At 47.9% G+C, this 17,630-nt stretch overlaps 2 pseudogenes across 2 annotated transcripts in view; both read right to left on the reverse strand.

Moving 5' to 3' along the window:
• The window catches only part of LOC311128599 (2-hydroxyacyl-CoA lyase 1-like), a 239,437-nt pseudogene that overhangs the window by 64,631 nt on the left and 157,176 nt on the right, over positions 1-17,630 (reverse strand). The window lies entirely within an intron of this gene.
• LOC311128525 (2-hydroxyacyl-CoA lyase 1-like) overlaps positions 11,814-17,630 on the reverse strand; it is a 77,743-nt pseudogene continuing 71,926 nt past the window's right edge. Inside the window, exons 2-9 of the transcript in view lie at positions 16,156-16,236; positions 15,924-15,996; positions 15,658-15,735; positions 15,383-15,481; positions 14,975-15,083; positions 14,233-14,368; positions 13,787-13,882; positions 11,814-11,996 (exon numbers count right to left, since the gene is read on the reverse strand). The product of the transcript in view is annotated as a 2-hydroxyacyl-CoA lyase 1-like (transcript). The remainder of the gene's footprint in view (positions 11,997-13,786; positions 13,883-14,232; positions 14,369-14,974; positions 15,084-15,382; positions 15,482-15,657; positions 15,736-15,923; positions 15,997-16,155; positions 16,237-17,630) is intronic.

The following is a 17,630-nucleotide window of genomic DNA, read 5'->3' on the forward strand; positions in this document are numbered from 1 at the left end:
CAGGATGCCGTTGGTGGAAAGCGGTGATGAGAGTCCTATCCACAATCCGACTAGCTGGCACCCAGGTCCTCTCCTCAGGTCCATAGCCCTCCCAGTCAATGAGGTACTGGAGACCCCTACCCCTCTGTCTGGACCGAAGCAGGCGGCGGACGGTGTAAACCAGACCACCATCGACGAGCCGTGGAGGAGGAGGACCAGGCGCAGCAGGGACCAGCGGACTCTCATGGATGGGCTTAATCTTAGACACATGGAAAGTGGGGTGCACCCTCAGGGAATTAGGCAGTTGGAGCCGGACAGCAGTTGGGCTAATCACTCTTATGATAGGGAATGGGCCAATGAACCGAGGTGCCAGCTTCTGCGACTCCACCCTGAGTGGCAGGTTCTTCGATGACAACCACACCCTTTGACCAACATGGTAGGTGGGAGCAGGAATTCTCCGACGGTTGGCCCCGGTAGTGTAGCTGGCAACGGATCTGAGGAGTGTGGCTCGGGCTTGTGACCAGGTGCGGCGACATCGACGGGCAAAAGCAAGTGCAGATGGGCAAGTAACCTCCTCTTCCTGGCTGGCAAATAGAGGAGGCTGGTATCCATAAACACATTGGAAAGGGGACATACCGATGGCAGAGCAGGTCAGAGAATTGTGTGCGTACTCCACCCATGTCAATTGCTGCGACCAGGAGTGGGGGTTGCGTGAAGTCATGCATCGCAGTGCCTTCTCGAGCTCCTGATTAGCCCGCTCTGACTGCCCATTGGATTGGGGATGGAATCCGGAAGTCAGACTGACTGTGGCTCCCAGCAGGTGACAGAACTCCTTCCAAAAAGCGGAGGAGAATTGTGGACCACGGTCAGAAACTACATCCTTTGGCAGTCCGTGGATCCGGAAGACGTGTTCCAGGACCACCTGGGCGGTCTCCTTGGCGGTTGGGAGCTTGGGGAGGGGAATGAAGTGTGCCATCTTGCTGAAACGGTCAACGATGGTGAGAATGACGGTCATGCCACTTGAAGGGGGCAGCCCCGTGACAAAGTCAAGGGCGATGTGAGACCAGGGACGTCTGGGCACAGGCAGGGGCTGCAGCAATCCGGCTGGGGGCTGGCAGGACGACTTGTGTTGGTTGCAGATGGGGCAGGCTTGGACGAATTCCCGTACATCCTTCCTCAGAGAGGGCCACCAGAACCTCTGGGCGAGCAGGTTGTAAGTGCGGGTGGAGCCAGGGTGACAAGCTAGGCGGGAGTCATGTCCCCACTGAACGACCTGGGACCTCAGGTCTTCGGGGACAAAAAGGCGGTCAGCTGGGCAAGTGCTGGGACCTGGCTGGTTACGGAGAGCCTCCAGCACCTGTTCCTCAACAGCCCAGGTCAGAGCTGCAACGATGCAGGGACTTGGCAGAATCGACACAGGGTCCTTGGAGGGGGTGTCATCCTTCTGGAATTGACGGGAGAGGGCGTCTGGCTTGGTGTTGCGTGATCCAGGCCGGTATGACAGAGTGAAATTAAACCTGGTGAAGAACAGGGCCCAGCGGGACTGCCTGGAGTTCAACCGTTTGGCCGTGCGGATGTACTCCAAGTTCTTATGATCGGTCCAAACGAGAAATGGAATGGTGGACCCCTCCAGCCAGTGACGCCACTCCTCCAAGGCAAGCTTCACAGCCAGCAGCTCACGGTTCCCTATGTCGTAATTGCACTCAGAGGGGGACAACCGACGTGAGAAAAAGGCACAGGGATGGAGCTTCCTATCCTCCGCAGCCCACTGAGAAATCACAGCACCAACTCCCACATCCGAGGCGTCCACCTCCACAATGAATTGCCGGTCCACATCAGGCATCTGGAGGATGGGAGCGGAGGTGAACCTCACCTTGAGGGTACTGAAGGCTTTGTCGGCTGCTGGGGTCCAGGTGAAGGGTTGCTTGGTGCTGGTTAGAGCAGTGAGAGGGGCAGCAACGGTACTGTAGTTCCGGATAAACTTCCTATAGAAGTTAGCAAACCCCAGAAACTGTTGCAGCTTCTTTCTGTTCTCCGGAACAGGCCATGAAGTGACTGCTGATACTTTGGCAGGATCCATTTGGATACTTCCCTCTGCCACTATGTACCCCAGGAAGGCCACTGTCTTGACGTGAAACTCACATTTCTCTGCCTTGGCGTAGAGGGAATTCTCCAGAAGACGATGAAGGACTTGCTGGACATGGCGGGTGTGTTCAGACAGGTTTCTGGAGTAGATTAAGATGTCATCCAGGTAAACGAAGACAAACTTGTTTAACATGTCCCGCAGTACATCATTCACTAGAGCCTGGAACACAGCAGGAGCATTGGTGAGGCCAAAAGGCATAACCAGATACTCGTAGTGGCCTGTTGGTGTATTGAATGCGGTTTTCCATTCATCTCCCTCCCGGATCCGCACTAGGTGGTAAGCGTTTCTGAGATCCAACTTGGTAAAAACAGTGGCTCCCTGGAGCAACTCAAAAGCAGAGGTGAGCAGAGGCAGAGGGTAACGGTTTTTCACTGTGATGTCGTTGAGTCCCCTGTAGTCGATGCAGGGGCGAAGAGATCCGTCCTTCTTCCCCACAAAGAAGAAGCCAGCACCAGCAGGAGATGAAGATGAACGGATTAATCCTGCGGACAGAGAGCCATTGATGTAGTCCTCCATGGACTTTCTTTCAGGAGCAGACAACGAATAAAGACGACCCTTTGGAGGAGCTGTTCCAGGGAGGAGGTCGATGGCACAGTCGTACGGACGGTGAGGGGGCAGAGATGTGGCTCTTGCTTTGTTAAACACCTCTCTGAGACCATGGTAGCATTCTGGGACATTGGAGAGGTCAGGAGCGGAGTTAGTAGGTACTGGCCGAGGGGGTAGTGCGGCAGCAAGCAGGCAGGTTCGGTGGCAGTCCTCTCCCCACTCCCTGATCACCCCGGTCACCCAGTCGAGCTGAGGGTTGTGCCGGCGGAGCCATGGGTAACCCAGGATGAGGGGTTGGCCTGGAGAGGGGAGCAGGTGAAACTGGATAGTTTCTTGATGGTTTCCGGACAGACCCATCGAGACCGGGGCCGTGACATGAGTGACCGATCCGAGTAAGTGTCCGTCCAGTGCCCGGGCAGGAATAGGAGGTGTCAAACGGAGGTTCTCCAGTCCCAGTTGGCGTGCCAGCTTGATGTCCATTATGTTGGCTTCGGCGCCAGAATCCACCAGAGCAGCCAGGGTGTGAGTTGAGTCAGAGAGGCGGAGGTGAACTTGCAGCAGGGGTTTGCGGTCGGAGGACTGGATGGTCATTGAACTCAACCGGACTCCCCCTATGCCCGGTGAGCTTCGGCCCTTTAAAGGGCAGGTTACCACACGATGTCCCTCACCTCCACAATAGAGGCAGAGGTTTGAGGTGAAGCGGCGCTGGCGCTCTGCAGGAGTGAGGGAGGCTCGCCCAATCTCCATAGGCTCAGACTGATCAAGCTGACCTGGGTGAGTGGCAGTAGATGACAGGAGCCCAGTCGGATCTCTCCGAATGCCGGTAGTAGGTGGACCTTGGCGCCCCCTCTCACGACGACGGGTCTGTATCCTTCTGTCGATCCTGACAGTCAGTGCGATGGCTTCATCAAGAGTGGAAGGCAGTTCATGGGAGACCAACTCGTCCTTGATATAGTCAGCCAAACTATGGAAGAACGCGTCCACCAACGATGGTGTGTTCCAAGAACTTCGTCTAGCCAGGGTTCGGAAGTCGATGGAATGGTCTGCGACTGTACGTCTGCCTTGTCGAATACTGAACAGTTCACGAGACGCCTCTGCGGTGGGTGAATCCAGGTCAAACACCTTCAGCATCTCCTCAGCAAACAGGTCGAAGGTTGCACATGCGGGGGTTTGACGTTCGAACTCTGCTGTTCCCCAGAGTCGAGCTCGGCCCGTCAGGTGAGTGATGGCATACCCAACTTTAGCCCCCTCCGTGGCGAAGGTCCTTGGCTGCAAGGAGAACTGAAGTCGGCAGCTAGTCAGGAATGGCCGGACCTGGGTTGAATCGCCGTTGAACCGCTCGGGGTTTCCAATCTTGGGTTCCGGAGCAGCGGCTGCAATGACCGGGGCAGGTAACTCGGGGGCTGGGCTGGTGGGCAGACTGGCTGGGGTAAGGTTGGTGAGGAGTTGAATGATCATGGCGAGTTGTTGTTGCTGCTGCTGGAACTGCTGCTCATGCTCATCGGTTTCCATGTCGGGGAAAGTGTGCGCTGAGTCCATAATGGTCAGATCGTACTGTCACGGTTCAGACAGACGACCAGAGGACCACAATTGCGTCACACCAGAAAGTTTATTAAACTTAAGGGAAAAGGGAAGTAGGGAGTGAATGAAGGCTCCAGGGGTAACAGGGATCCCGTCCAATGCGCTGGGTCTGTGCCCCCCCCAGTGGCAGCGATGCGTCCTATGAAGCCGGTGGTGGGTGGTCCAGAAGTCCTGGGGGGGGGAGACACAGACACAACAGGGCGGAATGAAACCAGGCAGCAGTACAGTTCAAGGGAAATCCAAAATACGTAGTAGCAAGGCAGAAGGCTGGTCAGAGTTACCGGGATTGAAGAGTAGTCAGGAGTCGTAATGGCAGAAGCAGGTCTGGATCTCCTGAGGCAGAAGAGTATCCAAAAAACAGGCAGGTCCGGGGTCACAAAACCAGGGTGAGCCAGAAGCGCGAGCAAACAGGTTCCGGGTGTGAGCTTTGCAGACGATCTGACACCGGAGAGCTGAAAGACAGGGCCTTAAATACTGGGAGAGGTAGTGGGTAATGCAGCGCAGCTGGCAGAGTAATTAGAGCAGAGCAGAGCAGGGACAGGTGGAGCTAGTTAGGCTGAGTAGAGAGAGTGGTGAGCAGAGTGGAAGAAAATTAAGGTGGTAACCCGGTGGAGTGAGAGGCCCATGACAGTATTTACAATATAGATATATAAAAATGTTTGTACACCAAAAAATTACATTAGCTATGCAGCTGTAATTAAATAAAAACCACATTGAATTATTATTATTATTATTATTATTATTAACTTATTAACATCCCCTCTTGACCTGGCCTAGTTGAACTGTCCTTGTGTGCAATTTGGTGCATAATCTAGGGGAACAACATCACACTACTACATTCACCCCTACTGTTTTACACTATATTATAAACACAAAACAAAACACATAACCTCGAAGGTAACAAAGCAAAGAAAGAAAAAAAACATTCCACACCCACAGGGCGACAGAGTAACCCAGTGTAGTCCCTTAATTCTAGACCCACAAATGGTCGATCAGCTGGAAAGCTATCCCGTGAAGGATTAGGAAAAATAAGAGGTAGCTAATCCCTTATTCAAACCTATACAAAAAATGCCAAATACATTTTATGCTGATGAACTACACACAAAGTTACATGAATTGTCAAAAATATTAGACAAACCCACAAATCACTCTAAGACCCACTTAGATTACCACATACACACAACAAAGAAAAGGTAGGCAATATCCTACCGTCACTGAGAAACCAAGAATTGTTTCATTTCCTGTGTAGACATAGTTTGGATTAGCCTATTCACTGGATTAATAAATCTACCTAGTCTAGTCCGAACACCCTCACCCAAAAACCTAGCAGGAATGTCACGGACAGCACCAACCGTGCTCAAAGGTCTAACCTCAGGTTGGGGAGTACTACAGATCAGCATATCCGGAGCCAGCACACTTTCAATTTCCGACTCAACACTAGTAGTGTCAGACGACTGATCAGAATCCTGGTAGATTGTCACAGACCAGACTGACAAAGCATCTTCAACCAAGTTAACAACATCAGGCACAGCACCATCCCAGCTGAGTGGAGTTTCACTATCTGAATTCTTGTAGGCTTTGGGGATCTCAGCCCCGAAACCTGAAGGATCTGGAGAAGGTCTGTATGGAGGAGTGGGCCAAAATCCCTGCTGCAGTGTGTGCAAACCTGGTCAAGACCTACAGGAAACGTATGATCTCTGTAATTGCAAACAAAGGTTTCTGTACCAAATAATAAGTTCTGCTTTTCTGATGTATCAAATACTTATGTCATGCAATAAAATGCAAATTAATTACTTAAAAATCATACAATGTGATTTTCTGGATTTTTGTTTTACATTCCGTCTCTCACAGTTGAAGTGTATGTATGATAAAAATTACAGACCTCTACATGCTTTGTAAGTAGGAAAACCTGCAAAATCGGCAGTGTATCAAATACTTGTTCTCCCCACTGTATGTACTGGATATCATTTTTATTTTACATTTTTAGTCATTTAGCAGACGCTCTTATCCAGAGCGACTTACAGTTAGTGAGTGCATACATCATTTTTATTTTTCATACTGGCCCCCCGTGGGAATCGAACCCACAACCCTGCTCTACCAACTGAGCAACATCCCTGCCGGCCATTCCCTCCCCTACCCTGGACAACGCTGGGCCAATTGTGCGGCGCCCCATGGGTCTCCCGGTCGCAGCCGGCTACGACAGAGCCTGGATTCGAACCAGAATCTCTAGTGGCACAGCTAGCACTGCGATGCAGTGCCTTAGACCACTGCGCCACTCAAAGGGTGCCAGCTTTGCAACCCATCTCTGCTCGCATGCATCGTCTCGGCTTTGTAAGAATATATTTGAGTGGATCGTTGTCGGTCCACACAGTAAACTTATGCCCTCGCAGCCAATGGCTGAATTTATCATGAATGGCCCATTTCATGGCTAGAAATTCCAGCCGGTGAGCAGGATACTTGGATTGTGCATGATTAAGAGATTTACTAGCAAAAGCTATCGGCCTGGCTATGTCCTTCCCATCTTGCACTTGTGATAGTACAGCTCCCAAAACACTAGTAGATGCATCCACGGAAAGTAGAAATGGCTGAGAAAAATCTGGATGAACCAGCAGTGCCTGGTCAACTAGTGCTGATTTCAAAGCTTCAAAAGCGAGTCGACATTCGGCAGTCCAGTCTGCAGCAGTGAGCCTGCGAGGGGGACCAGGCCTCTTCCTACCCTTGCCTCTCCTAGGCTTCTTCTGACCTGTAGTTAGCTGAAACAATGGCCTAGCAACCATGGAACAATTCTCAATGTAGTGCTAATAGTATACTACCATACCAAGGAAAGAACCTATTTTGATAGGAGACGGTGTGACACCATCAGCTTCACTCTCAGCTTCACTCTCAGTCACATTCAAAATGGTTTGAACTTTAGCAGGGTCAGTGGCTACACCCTCCTGAGAAATGATGTGGCCCAAAAACTTTACAGACCTCCTCAGAAACTTGCACTTAGACGGAGACAGTTTAAGGTTGTGCGCCTGCAACCGCTGAAAAACCATCTCAAGTCTCTGCAGACTCTCTTCCTCCGTCTTAGCAAAAACCATCAGATCATCCAAGTAACAAAGGAGACTTAGAACGTTTTGGTCACCAAAGATGGTCAGCATCATTCTCATAAAAGTAGCCGGGCTGTTGCAGAGGCCCTGAGGTAACCGATTGTACTCGTGCAGACCTAAAGGGGAGGAAAAGGCAGTGTATTTCTTGTCCTCTTCATGCAGTGGCACGTTGTAATACCCTGACGTCAAATCCATTGTGCTGAAGAAGGCATTACCTCCCAGCGCGGCCAGTACATCAGCCTGATGAGGCAGGGGATGAGCATCCTTTACTGTGCGGGCATTTAACCACCTGAAGTCAGTACATAGGCGCAAGTCCCCATTCTTTTTCCATACCAGCACCAATGGTGAGGCATACTCGCTGCTGGATTTTCTGACGATTTCCTTTTCCTCCATATCATCCAGTGTTTCCCTGAGTTTTTGGTAATGAGCTGGAGACAGCCTACGATAAGGTCATCGAAATGGGCGGTCATCAGTCAGCCGTATGCGAAGGCAGAACTCCTTTGCCTCGCCACAATCTAGGCTATGTCTAGAGAACACTGTGTCATACTTCCCAATTAAGTTGACAAGTTTATCTTTCCAGAACTGTGAAACTGGACACTCCTCAACAGACAGGCCTTGAAGTCCAAGATTCCTCAGTGTACTGTTGCCATTATCTACACTGCCACCAACTGAACTCTTCGCTGTCAGACTGCCATGTGATCTGTCACATTGAGCCTTTGCCACATTCTGATGAGCTGCTTGCTGCTTGACATCATTAAAATACTCCAATGCAATGCAAGGGTACACATCCGCCACTTTAGCATTTCGTCTCAGGGTAACTGCCGATGTTGTTGGATTCACAATCTTCACAGGGAGCCATCCATCCCCCCACAGAGGCGTAACTACTCTCCCCACTAGTATGTGTCGATTCACACAACGAGATGTGCTGGGCTCGACAACAACAGTACTGCCCACAGAGAGTTTTGTCTTTGGCGGTAGGCGGCCCCACACCAGATGCTCACTCATGGGTTGGAGCGTTACTGCTATCTTCAACTTAATGGTGCCCACTTTATCTGGGATGGAGTCTCCTCTCCATCTCTCCAGATTTGACATCACACTGGCTAGAGGAACCTGGTGTACCCGCCACCCGCCAGTAGCTGTCATTTGATTTGAACTGTCTAACCAGAGACTTCAACACATTAGTTCCCACAATGAGTTCATCAACCTGCCCATCAACAATAAGCACTGGGACTACATAACAGAAGCCATAAAGTTGAATTTTTAAGTCACACATGCCCACTGGGCTAGTTTGTTCCCACCACAACCCACCAGGATGATGTCTGAAGGAGCTAGAAAGTTCCCCTCTACCACTCCTGCCTCCCTCAACCGAGGTACAATATCTGCGCGCAGAGTAGTAGCCATGGACCCACTATCTAACATCCCCTTCAGCTCAACTTTATCCTGTACTAGCACAGTGGTGTAAAACAAACTGTCATTCTGATTGTGTTCTGAAAAATGACTGTGTTGTTCTTGGGTACTGACTCACAAAAGTAAGAATAAACAGATTGGATATCATCATCAGTGGAGGAAAAATAAGAATGCCCCACATTGCCCTCATTTAGCAGACGCTCTTATCCAGAGCAACTTACAGTTAGTGCATACGTTATTAAAAATGTTCATACCCCCCGTGGGAATCAAACCCACAACCCTGGCGTTGCAAACACCATGCTCTACGAACTGAGCCGGCCATTCCCTCCACGACGCTGGTCCAATTGTGCGCCGCCCCATGGGTCTCCCGGTCGCGGCCGGCTACGACAGAGCCTGGATTCGAACCAGGATCTCTAGTGGCACAGCTAGCACTGCGATGTAGTGCCTTAGACCACTGCGCCACTCACAGACTGAGTATTGCTGACCAGAGCCTTCTCTAACAAAGTCAAAACTTTCTTTAATGTCCCACCCTCAGATACAGATGGTGCCAGGTCTGGTTCACGGCCACATTGAGAAAAAGATGACACATTAGGTCTTTTCACAGGACCCACTCCCTCCTGAGGGCAGTCAAAAACAGCAGCAACCTGCTGTGAAAGTTGTGTTCTACATGCTTTACGTTCCCTTAACAGTTCATCCAACCGATCCTGTACCTCACTGGCTGTCCAGTCACGAATGGGTTTGCTCTTGAACACTTGGGCCAACTCTTTATCAGGACAGTTGCGTACAAACATGACTGCCAACTCTGAGCACTGATTGGGTAAGGTCCTGCCCTCACTCACAAGGTACTGTTCGGCTGCCTCTGCAGCTTTGTTAAGCCTAATCCAGAAATCTATTGGACCCTCATTAGCTTATGGTTTGATTGAATAGAAATCAGCTAATGGCATACCTGAGCAGACAGTATCCCCAAAGTGTTGCTTGAAAACACTGAACACCGCCTTAACATCTGTGACAACAAGGTTGTTACGCTTCCAGACTTTGGTCACATCCCGTGCCCTCCCCATGAGCCTAGACATCACCTCCCCAACATTCCCAGACCCAGTGTAACCCCTCTTCTCTAGGTAGACTTCCATTAACTCCTCCCACTCCAGGACAGAGTACTTATCTGAGCCATCACCCCTAAAAAGAGGTGGAGCACTAACATCTGACTTCACAACCAGATTCAGCTTGGACGCATCAATAAAGGTTGACCCACACTGCTCAGGCAGGGGAAACTGCTGGGGTTGGTGAGGGGGACGGGCAGGAGAAAGACTTGAAACCCCAGGCTGCAGTAAACTCGCTCTGATAGATTCTCCTATCTCTGAACCAATCTGCTTAATAAGGTCACTAAGCTGACTCGGAGGCATCCCATTATCACCGAGTACTGTGGATGATGGTACTTCAAAAGACAGAGGTGGGATACCCTGGTCAGGTGGAACAAACAGCCTACCCCTCCCAGTGCTTGCAAACTCAGGACTAGCAAACGCTCTACTCCCAGGAGCTGACTGTACAATTGGTGTAAATGGAAGGACACCCCTCCCTCTACCCACACTAAAATCCACAGCATAACACGTCTTATGGATTTGAGAATCTTCCATGGCTCAACAGAGCACTAAAATACAATGTAATTTAGTGCATTTAAATAACCCAAAAAATTAATGCAATAAACAAATTCATCCAAAACATACAAATAAGCACGAATACCTGTATCTAATGAATATGCTACATTCACTTTCACTGTTTACAGTATATATTCACTTACATTAAGCCATCAACAAATTCACATGCGCAGGTCGTGCACCTCATCCACATGCACAGCTCCGGCGGTCGGCTTGAGCTGACCAGTCGGCAGGTCACGTAATTAGGACACTGCCACAACTGGAATTCTGATGGTTGGATAATTTTTATTCGACCTGCACACGAAGAGACAACACACAATATGTTAGCTCTTGGTGCAGCCACAGCTCTCGGGCACCTTGCTAGTTGAAGGTCAGGCAAAAGAGAACAGGTGCTGCATGCACACATTCCGTGCCTAACAACACACTATACAATACAAGTAAAATGATATACAACATAATTCTGACAAAATAAATGACATACCTGTACACGAAGAGACAACACACAATAGCTTAGCCCTTGGTGCAGCCACAGCTCTCGGGCACCTGCGTGAGCACATAGAAACTCACTGTCTAATCAGAGACTTCAACACATTAGTTCCCACAATGAGTTCATCAACCTGCCCATCAACAATAAGCACTGGGACTACATAACAGAAGCCATAAAGTTGCATTTTTAAGTCACACATGCCCACTGGGCTAGTTTGTTCCCACCACAATCCACCAGGATAATGTCTGAAGGAGCTAGAAAGTTCCCCTCTACCACTCCTGCCTCCCTCAACCGAGGTACAATATCTGCGCGCAGAGTAGTAGCCATGGACCCACTATCTAACATCCCCTTCAGCTCAACTTTATCCTGTACTAGCACAGTGGTGTAAAACAAACTGTCATTCTGATTAATTCTCATTGTGTTCTGAAAAATGACTGTGTTGTTCTTGGGTACTGACTCACAAAAGTAAGAATAAACAGATTGGATATCATCATCAGTGGAGGAAAAATAAGAATGCCCCACATTGCCCTCCTCAGAACAGAGGCTTTCTAGTTTTCCTGAGACCTGCCAGTCTGTCCACATCCAGGGTTCTGTCGCTGCCCAGCCTCACTACAGTCAAAGCTCATGTGGCCCGGAGAAAAGCACTTGACACACAGCTGGTGCATCTGACAGTGAGCTTTGGTCCAGTGATTAGTGCTTCCACAGTCAGCGCACTCATGCTGACGTTTGTGGAACTGTTTACGGGGCCCTCTACATTTAACATGTTTAAGTCATTTAGCAGACGCTCTTATCCAGAGCGACTTACAGTTAGTGCATACGTAACTTTTTTTTTTCATACCCCCCCGTGGGAATCGAACCCACAACCCTGGCGTTGCAAACACCATGCTCTACGAACTGAGCCGGCCATTCCCTCCACTACCCTAGGCGACGCTGGTCCAATTGTGCGCCGCCCCATGGGTCTCCCGGTCGCGGCCGGCTACGACAGAGCCTGGATTCAAACCAGGACTGTGTTGTGTTACCTGCTTGACAATAGTATTGATGTCCCCCAGGAGAGCAGCAGCAGGTTGCACGTTGTTCCCCATCTCCTCAGCACACAGATCAACCTTGACATTGACCTTGACATAAATAACGTATGTGGAACGTTACTACAACATACCAGCAACGACACGACAGGAAGAGCGCCGTGCGTGACACATGTAACAGCAGCTGGAGGAGTGGCCAAACCTCAAGCTAAACACAACAGAAATAACCAGGCACCACCACATAATGCTAAGGCTGACACACACATGTTCCCTTTTATAAACCGGGTGACTCGAGCCCTGAATGCTGATTGGCTGAAAGCTGTGGTATATCTGACCGTATAACATGGGTCACGTTGAGGGAGGAGGTCAGAGACCTGGCCGTGTTGTGCCAGGATAACAACCTCTCCCTCAACGTGACCAAGACAAAGGAGATGATTGTGGACTACAGGAAAAAAAAGAGGACTGAGCACGCCCCCATTCTCATCGACGGGGCTGTAGTGGAACAGGTTGAGAGCTTCAAGTTCCTTGGTGTCCACATCACCAACGAACTATCATGGTCCAAACACACCAAGACAGTCGTGAAGAGGGCACGACAAAGCCTATTCCCCCTCAGGAGATTGAAAAGATTTGGCATGGGTCCTCAGATCCTCAAAAAATTATACAGCTGCACCATCGAGAGCATCCTGACTGGTTGCATCACCGCCTGGTATGGCAACTGCTTGGCCTCCGACCGCAAGGCACTACAGAGGGTAGTGTGTACGGCCCAGTATATCACTGGGGCCAAGTTTCCTGCCATCCAGGACCTCTATACCAGGCGGTGTCAGAGGAAGGCCCTCAAAATTGTCAAAGACTCCAGCCACCCTAGTCATAGACTGTTCTCTCTGCTACCGCACGGCAAGCGGTACCGGAGTGCCAAGTCTAGGTCCAAAAGACTTCTCAACAGCTTCTACCCCCAAGCCTTAAGACTCCTGAACAGCTAATCATGGCTACCCGGACTATTTGCACTGCCCCCCCACCCCATCCTTTTACGCTGCTGCTACTCTGTTAATTATTTATGCATAGTCACTTTAACTCTACCCACATGTACATATTACTTCAACTACCTCAACTAGCCGGTGCCCCCGCACATTGACTCTGCACCGGTACCCCCCTGTATATATAGCCTCCCTACTGTTATTTTATTTTACTTCTGCTCTTTTTTTCTCAACACTTTTTTTGTTGTTGTTTTATTTTTACTTTTTTGTTTAAAATAAATGCACTGTTGGTTAAGGGCTGTAAGTAAGCATTTCACTGTAATGTCTGCACCTGTTGTATTACGGCGCATGTGGCCAATAAAATTTGATTTGATTTGATTTGAAATTTATTTTGACTGTTCGAATTACGTTGGTAACCAGTTTATAATAGCAATAAGGCACCTCTGGGGTTTGTGGTATAGGGCCAATATACCACGGCTAAGGGCTGTATCGTCGAGGCACTCTGCGTTGCATCGTGCTTAAGAACAGCCCCTAGACGTGGTATATTGGCCATATACCACACCCCATCGGGCCTTATTGCTTAAATATAGATGTACTGTACAGCACTAAGACAGCCATGACATTATTTGGAGAGACCACAAAGACTTATAGAGAAGCTATATAATTGATAGACTAAATCCAATAGACTGAGTCAAATACCTTTATACCTGGTTACAATGAAATGTAGTTCACTATGAAATGACCTGTGACTAGGGTTGCAAAATTACAGTTACTTTCCCCAAATTCCCAGAAATCCCTGTTGGAAGATTCCAGAAATCAGAACGGAATAAGCAGAAAATCTGGAATCCGAAAAAAAGAAGGAAAAAAAAGAAACCCTACTGGTGACCTTTGACCTAGCTGGATGACCTTTACTTGGGTGTCAAACCTGGGAGGAAGGCCAAAGTGCAGGATCCAGTTGAGTCTGGTACCACAACATCAGACTGGAGCAGAGCTCTGCAGTCCCCACCAAGACCATAGAACCAGGAGGATAGGAAGAGGAGGAGGAGGAGGAGGAAGAGAGGAGGAGGAGGATAGGAAGAGAGGAGGAGGAGGATAGGAAGAGAGGAGGAGGAGAGCAGGGACAAAACAAAATGTAATGAAAAGAGGCTAGTTATAGGAGTAGTGTAGTTGTTTGATTGACACCAGTTTACATTGACATGACCTGGCCAGGAGAGACTAGTTATAGATAGGGATTTCAGGAGTTTCGTGGTCCGTTCAAATGGTCAGGGAAATTCTTGGTCCTACTTATACAGTCAATGGTCTGTACATGAATATGATGCCAGCTGAGAGAAGGAGAGGCTGACCTGGAGCGGGCAGCAGCAACACAGTTGGGGTGATCGTCAGGCAGCACCCCTTTACCCATGGGGGTGGGCAGGAAGGGCAGGTCACACCCCTCCACCAGCTCCTTCAGAGCCCCCTCTGCTCTTCAATGGGCTGCACCTGCAGAGGGACACAGACAGAGGGCACTGCCACACGGATTTCAACAGACTGGTCTTCACAACTGGGATGCATTCAGCTGAGCAAAACGTTGTGCAACGTTCAGATAGAAATATAGCATGTAGAACGAACGTGCCTCTCAGACAGGTAGAATGAGAAATCATGTCAACAACATTTGTCGACTGAACGTGGCCCAGTTTTCAACTGAACCGTGGTACAGTGCTATATGTGTTACAGTGCGTCTCAGCTGGCTATTGATCTCTCTTGGACAGACGCACGTAACATAACTGGAAGTAGCGTCTGTCAACAGAATGGGATGTGACAACTTTGTTCCGGTACGCTGATTTTTCACCACTAATCATTTGGACAAATCCCGATTTCGCAGGTGCTCGCATCTTTTCAATTTCAGAACGGGAGGGGACATTTGGCCCATAAACTTGCCGGAAACTTGCAGAGAGTTTCCGTTTAGGGGGGTGGAGAGTTCGCAAGTGGCGTTAGTATCTTTCTCTTAACATCTCCCCAGACCTTATCCAAGTATCTGACGCAATTATGCAAGATTTTAGTTCTGTTTCCCCCAGATTATCTGGCTATTAAAAAAGCAATGCCTACCTTTGCCAATGATGAGTAAAGTCCGTTTGGCTCCTTTCAGGACCGCCAGTGCTTCTGTGATCGCCATATGGTTAGCCATACTCACAGGAGGAGGTGGACTACAGGGCACCTCTCTGACAAAGGAAATAATAAATAATAGGTCAAACATTAAACATGTTACCTAGCAACTTTATTGCATATGTAAATAAACCATGAAGGTCTATCGAGGCTTATTGCTATTCTCTGATGAGAATATTTTGATATAGTGCTATATTTTCTAAGTAATTTAATTTCTGGTTCACTTCAGACGTTAAAAGGTATAACAAGATAAAATAAAAATGACTACGGTGATGTGAATTCAGAGGTATACATATTCAACAGTAACACATTAGTATACATTTTAAATGGATGAAAGACAGTGATGGCCACTAACCTGGCTCTGCTCCTGTCCAATTTAGCATTGACCATGTCCCCAGATATGTCTACGTATACAGCACCTGGACGTCCATACATGCTAGTGCGTGCTGCCTTAGACATACCAAACACCCTTAAATTCAGATCAATTAAGGCTGTGCTGTGCTCTTATGAAGCAGTTAAGGTACCTTGCTAAGCTGGAAAATTAGAGGTCAGAAAAAAGACAATTGCAGGTGATACCAAATGATATGAAGAGGACTACACAGAGGGAGTCAGAGTAGACTGTATACCTTCTCTACCACTGAGGAGATCATATCCAGACTGCTAGACCTAGCAGAGAACTTACTGTACAATCTGCATGCCTCCACCTGACAGAGAAAGAGGACCACAAATAACAAATTATTTCCTCTTTCAGCAATTAAACTGCTAGGGCCAGTTTCCCAGACAGAGATTCTCTATTGAGTTTGCTTTTTAGGCCATGACTAGGCTTAATCTGTGTCCTGGGAAACAACCCCCTAATGTTCAAAAGTCATAAATATCATGGTTCAATCGGTACCTGTGGAAACTCTTGAAACGCCCCAGTGGTCTCTTGGTTTTGATCGGAGGAGCCTCCAATAACAATCACAGGCCTACAGAGAGAGAGGTATCACACAATGACATCAACTGACAATCTGAGATAGTTTGGAGTCCTCAGATAATTTTTTGCAGTGTGCGGATAGCATCCCTTCTTTTGAAAGGACCACTGAACATGAGTAGTAGGGTCTTCTGTTTGTGGAGTTCTAGCATACCAGCAGTTCATGTTAGCGTTGGCCATTCCACCAAGTGCATGGATGAGTCCCGGTCCAGACACAACCAGACACGCACCTGGACTGGAGAGGAACAGACAGACAGAGGGACAGACAGGAAGACAGGCAGACAGACACACAAAGGGTCAGACAGACAGGCAGACATAATTAGCAATGCAAAAAAGCTATGAAACTGACCCTCACACACTACACGCTCCTGTAGTCTATGTACGGGTAGTTAATATCACATGATTTGGGGAGAGCTGGTTTAGTAATAAAAAGGTGGCTTATGGCTTGTTCATTGCGCATTCCCACATACTTGATTCCTGAGGCTTGAGCTGCCTTAGCTACTTCAATGACTGGAACACCAACTATTCCAAACATATATTCTACATTCTGTAGAGAGTTACATGTAGATACAGTATATTTACCTTTTTTTAAACATTTTTAGTCATTTAGCAGACGCTCTTATCCAGAGCGATTTACAGTTAGTGAGTGCATACATTTTCATACTGAATTGTATATGAATTGTTACAATGTAGTTTAGATTTTCTTTGCATTGACACACACATTGGCATGCATCAACAAGGGTGTTAACATATACTATTCCACATAAACATCTAAATGTTTTTCTACAACAATATTAATAGTTAGCTATACCAGTGCAATGACCTATGGCACACTTTCACAACTCATAGTGTTACATTCTCACTGCCAAGGACATGATCAGCGACTAATATATTATTAGCAACACGGTTACACAGTATAACACTGTTTTATATATATTGCACACACTTCACCTGAGCTTTTAGTGCCTCTGCAATGAGCTGAGCCCCAGTCACATCTTCCATTATTATTGTCGAGAAATCTGTTCAAAGTGCAAACGCGGTTAGCAATGATTTCTTGGACTTGTTGTTCAGTAGCTTATAAATCGTGTTTAGATCTCTTGCAAATCATTAGTTTTGTCTGCTTTCCAGCATGCATTACATGAGTAGCTTTTTCTTCTTCAGTGGGGTTTATAGGAAGTTGGCATCCAACGTTATGGTGCATTACTGCCCCCTATTGTACAGAAGTGTGGACATGAGCCGTGCAATAGCAGTCATGAATATTTAATAAACTAGTAGCATTTTTCTTTTTTTATTGCAAGAAATACATAATAAGCCCTCATTATGTGTTTATAACTGCACTTTACTTAACACTTAACTCAGTTAAGTCATTATGAGTGTATGACAGTATGAAAAAAAAAATGTATGCACTCACTAACTGTAAGTCGCTCTGGATAAGAGCTTCTGCTAAATGACTAAAATGTAAAATGTAAATGACTTGAGTGTATGCATTATAGATATAGGCTTCATAGAAAGTGTTACAAATGTTCTCCTGTCATCTTATAGGAGATCCATTCATGGATTTAGTTATGGCTTGAGAATGTGACTGGTCTACGGAGTTCTCCTTTATGTCTGTCTTTATATGTGACAACA

The sequence above is a fragment of the Coregonus lavaretus genome (assembly GCF_964263955.1).
Source record: "Coregonus lavaretus genome assembly, chromosome: 4".
Lineage (NCBI taxonomy): Eukaryota > Metazoa > Chordata > Actinopteri > Salmoniformes > Salmonidae > Coregonus > Coregonus lavaretus.